This window comes from Vespa mandarinia, chromosome 11, assembly GCF_050613455.1.
Source record: "Vespa mandarinia isolate Hongniang chromosome 11, ASM5061345v1, whole genome shotgun sequence".
NCBI lineage: Eukaryota > Metazoa > Arthropoda > Insecta > Hymenoptera > Vespidae > Vespa > Vespa mandarinia.
Window position 1 is genome coordinate 6,377,501 of NC_140820.1, and position 15,935 is coordinate 6,393,435.

At 26.5% G+C, this 15,935-nt stretch overlaps 1 protein-coding gene across 1 annotated transcript in view; it reads right to left on the reverse strand.

The window, feature by feature from the left end:
- LOC146872679 (octopamine receptor beta-3R-like) overlaps window positions 1-4,714 on the reverse strand; it is a 98,320-nt gene extending 93,606 nt beyond the window's left edge. Inside the window, exon 1 of the mRNA XM_085660178.1 lies at window positions 4,523-4,714. The gene's annotated coding sequence lies outside the window, so the exon portion shown is untranslated. The remainder of the gene's footprint in view (window positions 1-4,522) is intronic.
- Between the last annotated feature and the right edge of the window lie 11,221 nt (window positions 4,715-15,935).

The following is a 15,935-nucleotide window of genomic DNA, read 5'->3' on the forward strand; positions in this document are numbered from 1 at the left end:
TTAACGAGGCTATTGGTGTGTTCTGCTGACAAATATCCGACGACGACGCCAAATTCGACGGTGTGAAATTCGAGAAAGTTTTACTCCCAGACAGGCCTAATATTGATTGAAATGTCCTCCGAAAGAGTTAGTTTCGTTTCACCGAATATTCATCTAATTTTAAACCTGATCGTTACTCTTTCAATACATTAAAAATAGAAATTAATTATCTAACTGTACCCTTAGATCTCTTGAAATAAATATAAATTATCTGTATTCTTTAAAGATCACGAATATTAAATAACAATTGGATAAACGTTAAAAAAAAAATAAAATTAAATTAAATCGAACGAATAGTTTCTATTTGGAATATATTATTTCCATTGTTTAATTATATTTAAACGTTAGATAATAGTTAGACGAATCTGTAAAAAAAAAAAAAAAAAAAAAAAAAAAAAAAAAAAAAAAAGAAAGGAGAAAAAAGAAAAAAAATAAGGTAAAAAGAGAAAAAAGAATAAAAAATATTTGATTTCCTCAATGATCATTTACTTCAATTAGAATATTTTCAAATACGATGAAATAATATAACAAAAAAATGTTAATAATAATTAATCAAAACTCGTGTTGTTTAATGTTAAGAGCTGTTAAACTATGGACGATTAAATTGAAACTCGTTGGAAAAAAAAAAAGAAAGAAAGAAAGAAAGAAAATTTTTTTCTTCTAACGACAAAGAAAAAAAAAAGTGATCGATGAACAAATTCAATTCAAGTGATTTGGATAATTTCTATATTTAAAAAAAAAAAATACAATAAAAGAACAGAAAGAAGAAAAATAAAATAAAAAAGAAAACAGGAGAAGAGAATAATAATAACAATAATAATAATAATAATAATAATAATAATACTACTACTACTAATAATAATAATAATAACAACAATAATAATAATAATAATAATAATAATAATAATAATAATAATAATAATAATAATAATAATAATAATAATAATAACAAACCATCGCGAGAGGTTATGAAATTGGGTTGCTTTTGTGAAATTTAACGATTTCACGGTTTGATCGTGACTGAAATAAACGATCGTACGAATAAAACTTTGTACGATATGCGTTAAGGGATGGGAAAGATAATATCGATGGATCGCCGTTACGTGGTTTCAATGAATGATAATTTAAAAAAAAAAAAATAACAAAAAAAATCTACACAACGAAGCGAATCGATCTAACGAGCCACACGACACACCGTTCCTCCATGAGGAACTTTATCTACGAAAATAATAGACGTACACTCGAATCAAACTAGAAAAAATGTTCGATTTTTATGCTCGAACCTAATGACCCCTTGTTAAACTTATTGCAAACGAATAGAAACCAACAAATTGACCTCAAAAATATATTCTGGAATCTTCAAAAAAATAAAATAATAAAAAGAAAAGAATTCATTCGTGTCGAATAAGACGAAATTAAAAAGAAACTAACTTTTAATGAAGCTACTCGAACATTGATTCGAGATTAACTAGTACGAAAATGTAAAACTTTAAGAACGAAAATAAAAGATCGAACGAACTCGAAAATGCGATTACGCGAATCATTGTAAGCATTGAGAAATAATAAATAAACGAAATATATCGGTGAAGGAGTTGATTAGATTATTATAATTTTCTTCGAAAAACGTAAATTTCTTTAAAAAAAAAAAAGAAAAATGTAAAAATCTGAAAGAAATAATTTACGAAAGTATCATCCGACAAGAAGAAAGTTCGAAGTAGAAAAAAATGATTCACTCTCAAAAACGATAAACGATCGAATAAAACTGGAAAAAATGTTCTATTTTCATATTCATATCGAATTCGTATTAAGAATTAATTAATGGCGTAATAATAAAATAATAGAATAAATAAAGAAAACATTGCAATCAACAATGAAACTGAAGCGCAACATTTTATTTATGTTCCTTCCTAAAGAAATTAAATTCCAACCAAAAGAAAAACTGAAAAGACAAAAAGAAAAGAAAAAGAAAAAAAGAGAGAAATGTATTACCACGATGAACGAAAAAATTTCGAAGAATATTCTCACAGGATATAATAATCTCACAGAAATATTCGGAATTAATACGGCGAAGAAAAAAAAGGGAAACAAAAAAGATGTTAATCGTAAAAAAAAAAAAAAAAAAGAAAAGAAAAGAAAGAAACAATGAACGAACGTACGAAATAATGAAAAAAAATGTGTTCGAGCATTCAATTTCATTCGTACGATTGTCACATTGCGATAAAGTAAAACGAAAAATATCGGCAAAAAACATACTATCGACAAAAACTTTTGTAAAACTTTCCTTGAAAAAAAAAAAAAAAAAAAAAAAAAAATTAGAAACAAAAAAAAGAGAAGAACAAACGAGCATGAAATTTTCCAAAAAATGTATTATGATAAAAAAAATGGAAACAAAGAAGAAAAAAAAAATTTTTTTTGAAGAATAATCTCACAGAAAGATTATAATCGTGATCAAGACCGTCCGCTGAAAAAATATGAATTAAAGGGGGTGAGTTTTAAAAAACTCACGAACGCAATACTAACTCGCTGGTAGGTCCTTAAAATTATTTTGCATTATTTTGCACGATAGTATATGTCTTGAAATTTTAATTACCTGCACTTGGACATGCATATTCATGTAATCTTTCTCACACGTCGTTCCTGATAAATTCATTTTCATTATATTAGTTTTCTTCCATATCTCTCTCTCTCTCTCTCTCTCTCTCTTTCTCTTTTTTGACATGATACAAATATAACTTTGTATTAATTTTGAGTCGAGTGGTCCCTTCAATCCAAAGAAAGAAGGACGAGTGAGAAAGAAAGAAAGAGAAAAAGAGAGAGAGAGAAAGAGAGAGAAAGAGAGAGAGAGGAATGATGATTTTCAAGGGCAAAAAAGTCGTCGTTGGCATAAGATATACTAATTAATAGACATCACAGTATTCTTTCATCATTTTTCATCCCATCTATTCAACTCTTAATTAATCTCAAAGAAAGAAGAAAAAAAAAAAGAGAAGAAGCTTTTTTGTATCGTCGAATTTACAAACAATCGCCACTCTTTTTCTTTATTAGTCTCATTACGATATCTGTCATTTTGTTTATTACGTTTTGTTTACCTGCCATACTAAACTTATTTGTCGATCATCGATATCATACATTTGAATAATATATATATATATATATATATATATATATATATATATATATATGCATATCGTGTCTATTTTTATCGTAAAAACATTTCCCAACGATGAAACGAAATATAAAGAAAATTTTTCTAGCTTTATTTTTACAATCAATCGAACAATTAGAAAATTTCAATTCTCATTCGATTAATTTTAGAAATATCATACCTATCGATTAATAATCTTATATCGTAGATGAGCTTTCTCTTAGATACATTAAAAACTTTTAAGCTTTCCCTTCCGTGATAAGGATACAAAGGAAGAGAAAGAGAGGAAGAGAGAAAGAGAGAGAGAGAGAGAGAGAGAGAGAGGAAGAGAGAGAGAAAGAAAAGTCTTTAGAAATACAAATTCAAAAAAAAAAGAGAAAGAAAGAGAGAAAGAGAGAGAGAGCAAAGAAAAAAAAGGAGGAAAAATGAAAAAGGAGATCGACACGGATCGAGAACACTCGACTGACACGACTCTTGACCCTAAAACCTGCATCGTCCAGGGTCTACGCCGTTCGATGAATCCAACGTCAAGTATCGATTAAAGTTCCGCGGGAAGTGCAGCCTACGACGAATCGTGCAGCCCTAACGCGTATATATACATATATACACATATATAAATAAATATATATATATATGTGTGTGTATATATGTATGTATATATAAAAGACACACGCGGTACCGTAAACAACCTAAGAAAATCCCAATGAAAATTGAAAAAGCCGATGTCTTCGATTTTCCAACGAACCCAATTCCATCTCTCAACCCTCGGAAAAAGAAATATCAAGTCTTCAAAAGGAATGAATAGATGAAAATCGTTTATAATGCGCCAAGTTTAACACGAGAGTTAATTTCAATTGGTAGAAATAAATTAAAAAAAGAAAAAAGAAATCATGAAAAAAATTCATCGGTAATAATAATTCGTTTGAATAAAAATTCATTTTGAAGATTAGAACGAGAAAAGGAAAAAAAGGCATATCAAAAAAAGGAAATAAAACAAAACAAAAAATGAGATAAAAAAAAAAAAAAAAGGAAAATACACTTATTTCATCCTATTACACTCGATTGTGTATTGTAAAGACGACACGCGCACACATTAGAGCAATGTACTCACCACGCACGCACGCACGCATGCACGTACACACACACACACGCACACACACACACGCACACATACACGCGATATAAATTGAAAGAAAAAGAAGAAAGGAAGAAAAGAAAAAAACAAAGAAAAAAAAAGAAAAAAAAATAAAATAAAATAAAATAAAATAAAATAAAATAAAATCGAGTACGATTAATCACTCGAGATTTGTACATCTAATAGAATACTTCACGAAATACTTTAATTAAATGTTTCTCGTAGGGACGATTGCTCGTAAATAATTCATTACGGTTACGTCCAATCAACGTTACGAATCGTTTTAGTTAATTTTCGCGCGCGTAGATGTATACTTTCATTCATCGTTTTGAAACGACAGACTGTCCATGCGACGAATAAGTATATAACCGAGGGTTGCAAAGACCAACCGTAATCTAAAGTTCAGCCCGTACCGCGGGTCAGGGCGCACTGTCCCTGCTTCCAACAAACGATCATGGAATTTCGAGAAGTTTACGCTTAGCGGCGCCACCGTCGAAGCGGCGGCGCAGCCGAAACGACCCTTTCGAACGATTCCTACACCACTACCCCTCCCCACCATTAACTACCACCTCTCATCACCCATCTTCCATCTCCCATCTTCCATCTCCTACCTCCCATCTCCCATCTCCCATCTCCCATCTCCCATCTCCCGACCCACCACACTATCATCGCTTCACCATCATTCTCCTACTCTTTTATCATACGTATCACTGATTTCTTCTCTCTCTCTTTCTCTTTCTCTTTCTTTCTCTCTCTCTCTCTCTCTCTCTCTCTCTCTCTTTCTCTCTCTTGTTGAAAGGATTAATTTCTTTTTTTTTTGTTTTTGTCTTGTTTTGGTTTTTTCTTTTTTTTTTTCCCCATGTAAAATACGATCGACTTGTGTGTGTCTATTTTTGAGACTTTTAATGGCTCGGTGCTATTTCACGGTTTTAAGATTTTCTTCCTTATTTCATCGAATTTCCATTTTTCACAATATTGATCTAATATGAAAATAAATTATCTAAGATAACGATAATTATATAAAGAAAAATGTCAGAATAACAATCATATGGAAATGGATTTATTTATTGTATAAATGTAAAACGAAGATAGTTAGTACTTATGTTTGGCGATATTTCGTTCATCTTTTCTTTTGAAAATATATTATTACGTCTTTGTCTTTTGTCAGAGCGTTGTTTAATGTTCAAAATGAATTTAAATAAAAGAGTATGGAATAAAAGTAGGGATATTTAGAAAATAAAAAAAAAATAAAAAAGAGGTTGATCCTTAAACGCATGTGATCGGAGAATTACAATGTATTAATAAATTTTTTTTTTAATATCAATATGTGCAGTAATTATTGTATCTAGAAATCATGATAACGTCATTCGTTTGTTATTTATGCGAATTTCTATTTCTTAAAAAAATGTCAAAAAAGAAAAATGAAAAAGAAAACACATCATGCATTAAAGGATTATAATGGCAGACATTTTTAATACTTGAATACATTTCTTTCTTTTTCAAAAATCACGATTTCTCTTTATAATAACATCGTCGATACAAAGAAATTATTTATTTAATAATTAGTATAATAATTAAGTATATCGTTCTTATTAAGATTTCTAAAAAAAAATGTAGCATCCCATTAAACGATTAATATAGTAGATGTAGGAAAGATTTTGATTAAATTTTCGTTTCTTTTTATTTTTCAAAGAATAAAATAATAACATTTTTGACATTAATAATAGAGAAGCTTGAGGATGGAAAAAGGACATTTCTATAAAAATGCCATTTTTTGTGATATAAATGTTTCAATATTTTCAATGTCATAAATCTCAATAATTTTACTTTTTCCATAAAAAATACTATAAATTACAGATTTCTTTATCATTATAATTATATAATTTTTGAGAAATCAGGACACTGTTCTACGACATTGCTACAAATAAACAATAATTATTTTTAATAGAAATACAAGACAAAAGTTCCACGAGTTAAAAAATAAAGAAAATTACGTTACAATCTTCAGTGATTTTTTTTTTTTTTTTGTTAATCGAACACAAACAACTGCTTAGAAAATATTTGGAAGTTATATAAAAAAAAGAAAAAGTAAAAAAACTATAAAAATAAAAAAAAAACACAAAGAACAAAATATTTATTATTTTAAATCTTTGTCACTATCACTATCAGATTATTTATTTGTCTTCATAATGAATCCAACGTTCTGATTTCTTTCATTTTTAAACAAAATTATTTTTCTACCAAAGAAAGTCCTTAACATTCAAAATATTTCATTAAATCATTGGATTTATTTCATTTCTTCCAATTTAATATTTACTTACAATAGTCGATTAAAATTTAAATTCGATACTATCGTGTGTCTCCTTTTTTCTTTTTTTTTTTTCTTTTTTTCAAAAATTCAACATCTATCTTTTACGATAGAAAATAATTCACGACTGATAATAAGAAAATAATTCCTTTTTTCTTCTTTTTTTCATCCAACTCCGTAATTGTTTATCGAAAAGAAAATCTTCGCATTTTCTACTGAAAGATTATGTTTTCTTCACATAGATGCACAAATCCTTGAAAGAATAAGAATAAGAATAAAAATAAGAAGAAGAAGAAAGAGAAGAAGAAGTAGAAGTAGAAAAGATGAAAAGGAAAAAGGAAAAAGCTGTAATATCGCTCTCAGGGGAAATCGTAGTCGTCGACCATCTACTATGGCACTGTTCGAATCCTCTTACGGTAAATGACCGAGCATTGAACGAGAGAGAAGATCACTATAAACGTGTGTTTGAACGAGAGAACGAAATGACCATCTATGTTCAAAGTTACTTAAGAATTATTAAACATTTATTTATTAGTATAAATTCATTTTTCTATTTTTTTTTTATTTTTTTTTTTTATTTTTTATTTTTTTTTCTCTTTTTTATCAAGACGATAATCTTATAATATCACGATCAAAAAATTATTTATATACTAACAAATTATAGTAATTTAATTATAGTAATTGAGCATTTATACGTCATTTCGAAAATAGATGCAAATAATAAAAAAAAAGTGGACGAGTATATCTAACCACAAAATGACAAAATATATAAAAATCATTTCTAAAACTTAACCTCAAATTAATTGTGATAAAGGACAATTAATTATAAGAATGTCATGAATGATCTCAACAATCAAAATCATAAAAACAATAAAATAAGAATAATAAGAATAATAAAAAGGTATCATTTTTTTATATACCGATTAATCGTGAAAATGTCATCAATGATCTCAAATATCAAGATCATTCTAAAACATGATTATAATAATAATAATAATAATGATAATAATAATAATAATAATAATAATAATAATAATAAGTAGAAGAAGGATAAGAAGTAAAAGCATAATTTTTTATATCTAATCCCATAATGACAATCGTTATACCTTAAACTTCAAAATAATGTACGAATCGTTATTGAAACGATTTCCTTTAACAAACCTCAAAATGACAGACAATTCTCGTTCCGTTATTAGAACGATTTCCAACGATTAACCTCAAAATGGCAACTCATTAGAGATAATGATTTCCTATACCTAATCGGAAAATGATGATTCATTGAAGGAATCATTTCCTAACGCTTAATCTCCAAATGAAACGCAAACGTGTAACAGAAGTGATTTTCTTCTGTCTCTTTTTTTTTTTTATACCTAACCTTAAAATGTAAAAATTCCTTATGAGTACAATGATTTCTGAGAATAAATGCGTAATGACAAAGAAAAAAAAATGACTATTTTCATCGTACTGCGTAGTAATGTAAAAAAAAAATAATTCTTCTTTCGGACAATTCAAAATTCAATTTCAAAAATTAATGACCGATAATAAAATCAGAAAAAAGAGATAAAAATAAATGTTCGATTTATCTACAAAAAGCTACAATATAATATATATATATATATATATATATACACTTTTTAATTTTATATATATATATATAGTATATAATATATATATATAACATATATATATTATAAGATATTGATGGTTCTACGAATGAATAGGATCTTATCGCGAGACTCGATAAATGTGAATCCTAGGCACAAAAATCGACGTTCTCTTCTCGAAAGAACAAGAAAGAAAAAAAAACAGAAAGAAGAAGAAGAAAAAAAGGGATCGGGAAGGGATCGAGAAGAAAAAGAAAAAGGAAAAATCAAAAATTACGATATGGCGATTTATCGGACCCTTTCAAAAGTACGATCGAAAGTAGGAGTACGCTGATCGGATTACCTTTTCTATCTTATAAAACGATATTGAACCTAATAAACAGCTATGTTCGTAGCTTATCCATAGAGACAAGTTAGATCGCATGACTGGTTTCTCTAATACCATTTTATATCCCTTTTTCATAATACCATCTGTAATTTTGTATTATATATTGGATGTCACTTATAACAAGTCCTATGTCTACATTAAAAATTATATTTCATCGTCAGCTATTTTCTTTTTTTTTCCTTTTTCTCTTTCTTTTTTTTTCCTTTTTCTCTTTTTTTTTTTCCTTCTTTTTTTTCTTCTTTCTTTTCTTCTCCTTTTCTTTTCAAAATGGATTTTGAAATATGTACGTAAACAATTGTATTTCGTTGACGATAAAAAAATTGTCAATAAAAATAAATTTCATTTATTCGATAAGTTAGTTTTATATTGAAAATTAATTAATAATTTTTACATTCTGTTTCTTTTTGAATATATAAAATATTATATTTCATCAACAACTCTATAAACGAGATTCTCTAAAATAATAGATTTTATTTATTTTATTAAGTCATAACTACGCATTGAAAATTATTTAATAATTTTCTTCTTCAATTTTTGCTTTTTCAGATATAATTATAAATTTTATAATATTTAATCAATGATAAAATTCAATTTGCAATTTTCCTTTAAATTCAAATATCTCCTAAACTAATAATTTTTATACATATATGGATTAATATTTCTTCTTTTTTTTTATATAGAGAATGCGGAGCTGCATCGACTAATTCATTAAAAAACATATGATTTTACTTTTGAAAAAATGGAAAAATAAGTTGACCTTTGCATAACTTTTACTCGTTTACCTGAATAAAAAAAAAAAATACAAAAAAAAAGAAAAAAAATAAAAATAAAAGAATAAAAACAAAAATAGAAAATAAATTTTCTTTATTCGATGTAACATATTCGACATAAGACATTAAATAATTGTTAAACATATATTTATTTTATATTTTGTGTTAAATATATTCAATTAATACTCAAAGACTATTTCATTATTAATCGCTTAGAAGGTCTAAAACGAGAGTTACGCAAACTTCATTGTAGATGGTACCATGTCGAACCACCTTTCGATTAAGCCCTTTCGAACAACCTCCATGTTACGAGCTAAGAGATTATGGATATTCGGTGAGAGTATTACGAAACCATAAGCTCCAACAACTCAGTTCGATCGTCTTATTCCTTCAATAGCTAAATATTATTTTTTATATAATTTAATCTATCGTGACATTAATATGATACACGTTTGATATATTTAATTATTTATGTAATAATCTTTTTAATAATTTTCTTTCAATAATAATTAAATAGAAATTATTAACTTGATTAAATTCTAATAATCGTTAACATTATTTTTATCATTAGCTTTATATTATTTCATATTATATGATATTAATATAATATTATTACTTTTTATAATTAATATAATTAAGAAAACACAGTGATAATATTTTTATTTTATATATAATTAATATACTCTCCCCCCCTCTCTCTCTCTCTCTCTCTCTCGCTCTTCCTCTCTCTCTTTATTATTTTATACAAATTATTTATACAATATGTCTTGGCCTTTAACTAATTTCTTTCTTAAATATCTATTATAAAAAAAAAAATATATAATATCAATACTTATATATTTTGTATTATTATATTACTCTAATCATAATTATAATATTAATATAATTTATTATTTAATAGATCTATACTATTTAATAGATCATTATTATATACATATTACTACTTAATAGATCATACCAAAAAAATAATGAATTAGTTTGGATTAAAAATAATAATTTCGAAGTGTGGAAATAATCTACAAAAATAAAATATGAAAAAGAAAATAAAAATAGAAAAAGATAAAAAAACGAAACAAAATAAAAAGAAATATCCATACCATTGTTAAAAGTGAAAAGTTACCGGACAAAGTGAATGGCTGGCATTGTAGGGATGAAAAAAAAAATAAAAAAAAAAAAAGGGAAAAAGAGGGGAAAGAAAAAAGGGAAAGAGAAAAAAATAAAGGAAAAAAGAGAGGAAAGAAAAGAAGGGAGAAAAGAAAAGAACGAGTACAATGAAAAAACTTAAAAAGTCAGTGTCACGACCAGTGTATCGAATGCTCTTGATCGAGCCAAAATCTCTGTCCTTGCTCTTTTTTCAAGGTCTTGGCTTTTCTCACAAACCGGAAGTACATGGAATCCAAAAATATACTCGTTCTTCCGCAAGTGAAAGATAAGTTCAATGTAGTTCTAGTTTTTGGTTGATCGTTGAATGGGATTTTAGAGAGAGACGATAATTGGCAACGTTACGAGTTCTTCGCTTTTCATATCACCATCCCCCTTCCATCCCCTTCTTTTCTTTTTATTTATTTCTCGACTACCCTCTATATTTCTCGACTATCCTCTATATACTAGACCATGAAATCGAAATTATAATATAGACATTGAAATTTTTTAAAAACTTTTTGTTGATATTTTCTTACTAGGTAAACGTTTTATTGACAAATAAAAATTTTCTCTTTAACGTAAAAATGTATATGTATATTATATATATTACATATTTTAGAACAGATTTTCTACAGAACAAATTTTATAAATAATTTAGATATCATAATATTTATAAATATTTAGATATTATAAATTTTAGTATATAAATTTTGTAGAGAACAATTTTTATAAATAATTTAAATATTATAAATTCTAAATTGGAAGAGATAAAAGAAAAAGAATAAAAGAGAAAGAGAGAGAGAGAGAGAGAGAAAGAGATGTTAATCATAAATCAAAATCATATTATCATTCGAAGGAAATTTATATTGTAATTTATATAAATTTTATCGGACATATTCACTAATTAAATTTTATCCTTAATAATGAATATAATTTAACTAAAAGTTCAAATGAATAAAAAAAAATATGCAAGTATTGGCAAGTATTGTCTTCCTATCATTTACGAAGAAAATGTAAAGTATTTTTTTCAATAATCATTTTTCTTTTTCTTTTTTTTTTTCAAACATACCGATGTCTATGAAAAAAATTGTATAGAAATTTTAATATTTTAAAAATAAAAATAAAACGAACAAATACGTAAATGTTTTTTCGAGAGATTAAATCATTAAAAAAGTGATTGGATAATATTTTTTATATTTAAAAAAAAAAATGTATAAATCATAGGATTCTTGAGAGTGACAATAGAAATATTGCCAACGTAAAATACGACTTTTTTCTCTTTCTTTCTTTTTCTCTTTTTTTTACGTATCTTTACATAAATCTTAATATTTTAAAACTGAATTCAAATATTATGATGTTGAAATACAAAAATATACCTGTCTGTCATCGCTAAAAAAATTTTTTAAGTTTCGAAATCTTTTTTGGATACTACCACAGAAGAGTATTAAAAGGAAGGAATATCAATAAAATCTAAAATATTCTCTTATTAGAAAGAATTTTACAAAGGATTGCATTTCTTAAAAGTACAACGAAAAATGCGAATTTTACTTCAAAAAAAAAAAAAAAAGGAAAAGAAAAGAAAAACAGAACAAAAAATGTAAATCTTATAATCAAAAATATCATAAATAATCAAAATATTATAAACATAAAAGAGAAAAATACGAATATCAAAAAGATATTGAAAAATAAAATATTGTTTTCTTTAGACAAGTTTTTAAATCCTGATAACAGAATAATACAAGAAATGCAAATTTTATTCATAAAAATCTCGTAAATCTCACTAGATAATAAATAATCGAAATATTATAAATCTAAAATGGAAAAACATATCAATCTCTGACAAGATATATGTAAATATAAATTATATATATACCTAAAAAAAGGACAGTAATAATGATAATAATAATAATAATAATAATAATAATAATAATAATAATAATAATAATAATAATAAATAAATAAATAAATAAATAAATAAATAAATTATAAGATATAAAACTTAATAAGCAATCCAGATACAATTAACGTAAAATAAAAATAAATACAAATACATTTTGTTTTAATCACAAATTTTTATCTGCAACGTTCCATTAATGACAACAACATATCGTTAACGACAAACCAAAAATAAATAGTGCGGCATCAACAATAGCGGCTTATTCTTTTTTTGCTTTTTTGTTTCTTGGTTGTTTTTTTTTGTTTTCAACATTCCCACATTTCTTTATCTATCTTATTTTGCTCTCTTTCCTATCCTTAGCCGATTAGCCTCGCCATTGGCAAAGTCAGCAAGACGGCTTACAACGACGAAATGAGGGTCACGCGTGTATAATCGATGCCGCGACATGCAACGCCCCCACCACTAATATCGTGCAATGCGACCTCCGCACGCTCGACCTTGACGACTTTGCACGGAGAAACGCGACGAAGTACCGAGATAACACGACTATCGCCGAATACCCTGTTCCAAATCGGAAACGCTCTACCTATCACCCTCGAGAGAATTTTCCCATCTACTTTACTTTTCTCAGCATTTTTCTTTTTACCTTTTATTTTATTCTTTTGCAATTTCTTTTTCTTTTTTTTTCTATTTTTTTCCATTCTCCTTTCAAATTTCATTTTAGCGTACTATTTTCTTTTCCTTTGGATTTTTCCTTTTCTTCTTGTTTTTTTTTCTTTTTTTCTTTTTTTTTTATTCAATTATTTATTCTCATCTATTTCCTCTACCTTTTGTTTTCCCTTAATTTTCATTAATGAAGGTCAATCGTGCATTTTTTGTCCTCCTGTTTTTTTTTCTTGTAATTCCAATTTTCGTTAACAAAAGAAGATACTACCTTTCTCCTTCTCCCTCCCTTTCTTCTTACTCTTCGATGTTTTAATAAAAAGGAAAAGAAATTAGAGGTCGCTCGAAGAAAAATTTAAGATTTATGTAAATCAGAGTAAACCAAATAGAGGTTAAGTGTTAAAGGAGATGATACGTTAAAGTCGTTGATCGAATTTTTTCTTATAACGATAGAATCAAAATTTTCTATGATTCATCATCGTTTCTTTTCTTGCAAGGCATTTGATTAATTTTCTTATTGTTTTCATTCTTTTTTCTTCTTTTTTTTTAAATAATTATCACGAAATTATTTTTGCAAAGATCATCTTTTTTTTTAATTCGTGACAATGAAACACTTCGATTAGAATTATTACAGTTAATTCTTATTCGTATCTTTGAAAATTATTTCATAGAAATGAAATTCGATCGAATATATTGTAACGTAAATTATCGAGAGAGATAAGAAAAAAGAAAAAAAAGCAAAATTTTAAGAAGAACTTTAAGAAACTAAAAAATTTTATCCCGATTTAAATAATTCATACGAACTACAGATCTTAGGTTAAGTTTGAATTTAGAGTTTTTCTGAACAAAATGTATCGATTAATTTATGAGTTTAATCGAACTCGTTTACGTTTGACAAATATAACTAACTATCGTTGCGTTTGACGAATGTTTCTAATCAATTCCATTTTATATTCATTTATCGCATCATTGATTAATAATAACGCATTATATAATGCGGATCTATTATCGACACAGAAAATTTATCCGATACAACGTTGGATGATATTCAAATTATACGGAATTAAAAATACTTCGTAACATTTTTTTGAGGTTGAAAAAAAAAAAAGAATAAAAGAAGCAAAAAGGAATATAAAATGAATTTTACATTCGATATTGAAAATTCTTCGACGTGTGAAAATTTTAATTAGAAATATATAAATTCGATTATATATAGGTTAAGTTTGATTTAAATTGTTTCGATACATATGTCATGTATATATTCAAAAGCGAATATGTATAAGTATACATATGCTAGTTGTATACATAGTGTCAATCGATCGATCAGATACATTTAGCCGACAAGCGAGATCGAAATTACAATTGATCCTATTAATTACAGGGACTTTAGTTAAACCTCTCTCTGTCTCACACACAGATTATTCTCTCTCACTCTCTCTCTCTCTCTCACTCTCTCTCTCTCACTTTCTCTCTCTCTCTCTCTCTCTCTCTCTCTCTCTCTCTCTCTCTCTCTCTCTCTCTCTCTCTCTCTCTCTCTCATCCTTCCTCAAACGGCCTTAATTAGTATACTATTTCGAGCTCTTTGACAAGTAATAGTCATAGTGTAAACAAAGATTATATTCCAATGTAAAATCAATGTTGACATAATTAATAATATATTATTACAGATAAATCAACTAGAATAAAAAATTGATATATTTAATTATACTTATAGAATTTAAAATGTTGTTGACTTTGATAAAGAAAAAAGAAAGAAAAATATATTGACGATAATGATATGAAAACGAACCTCTATAAATAATAAACAAAAAAACTTCTTCGGAAGTCATTGTACATATATAAATAAAACATTTTTATCGACGGCCACGCTTTATTCTGTTTTATCATATGATCCGGTCGGTAATAATATAATTTCAACTTATTACTAGAAACTTAAGTATATTGACCATAGTAAATTTGAAAGAAACAACTGTCGATAAAATATTTATTTCTATAATATAGAGATTTGTAATTATTAAAATATTTAACATTTTTTTGTACAAAAAGTAACGTTTTAACAAAAAGATATCTTAGCTTGAATCAAGACGCCATCTTATCCGGTATAAGAATAAAAATAAATAAATGGATGACTCGATCGATAAATTAAATAACATGAATTAACATTAACACTCGTAATTGTATTAAATTCAATTGAATCTAATTTCGTATAATTCCGTCTCGTTATTTAATCATTAAAATAACATTTAATCGTATTTCTATTCGCTATTTTTCAAACAATTATCGATTAAACGAAAATTGCATTGATATTATATTAATACAAACGTATACAATATATATATTTGTAATATATATTTTTTGTTATATATAAATATATATATATATATATATTTGTAATATATATTTTTTTGTTATATATATACATATACATATATTACAAAAATATATTTTACTTGATATATAAATAATCTGTATCAAAAGTTATTTTCTATATCGCACTAATTATTCTCATGGAATAATTTAGATTGTAATTACCATTAATTACCGCTAAGTGGCGTTTTGATAGCCAATCGTAAACGTCAACGAACGAAAGAGGGAGCAGCAATAGTCGTCGCCTACCATTATTCACTTGCGTTCATTGCACCGCCAGAGGTCGTTACGATGTTCGAAGACACTAAAAAAAGAAAAGGAAAAAAAGAAAAAGAAAAATAGAAAGGGAAAAAGAGAAGTAAAAAGAAAAAAAGGATTAAAAGGAAAAAAAAAATTAAAACAAATGAAGAGAAGGGGTAGAGTAGGAGGAGGACAGAAGATACGTGTATAAGTCGAGCAAAGTGTGTTCCGACACG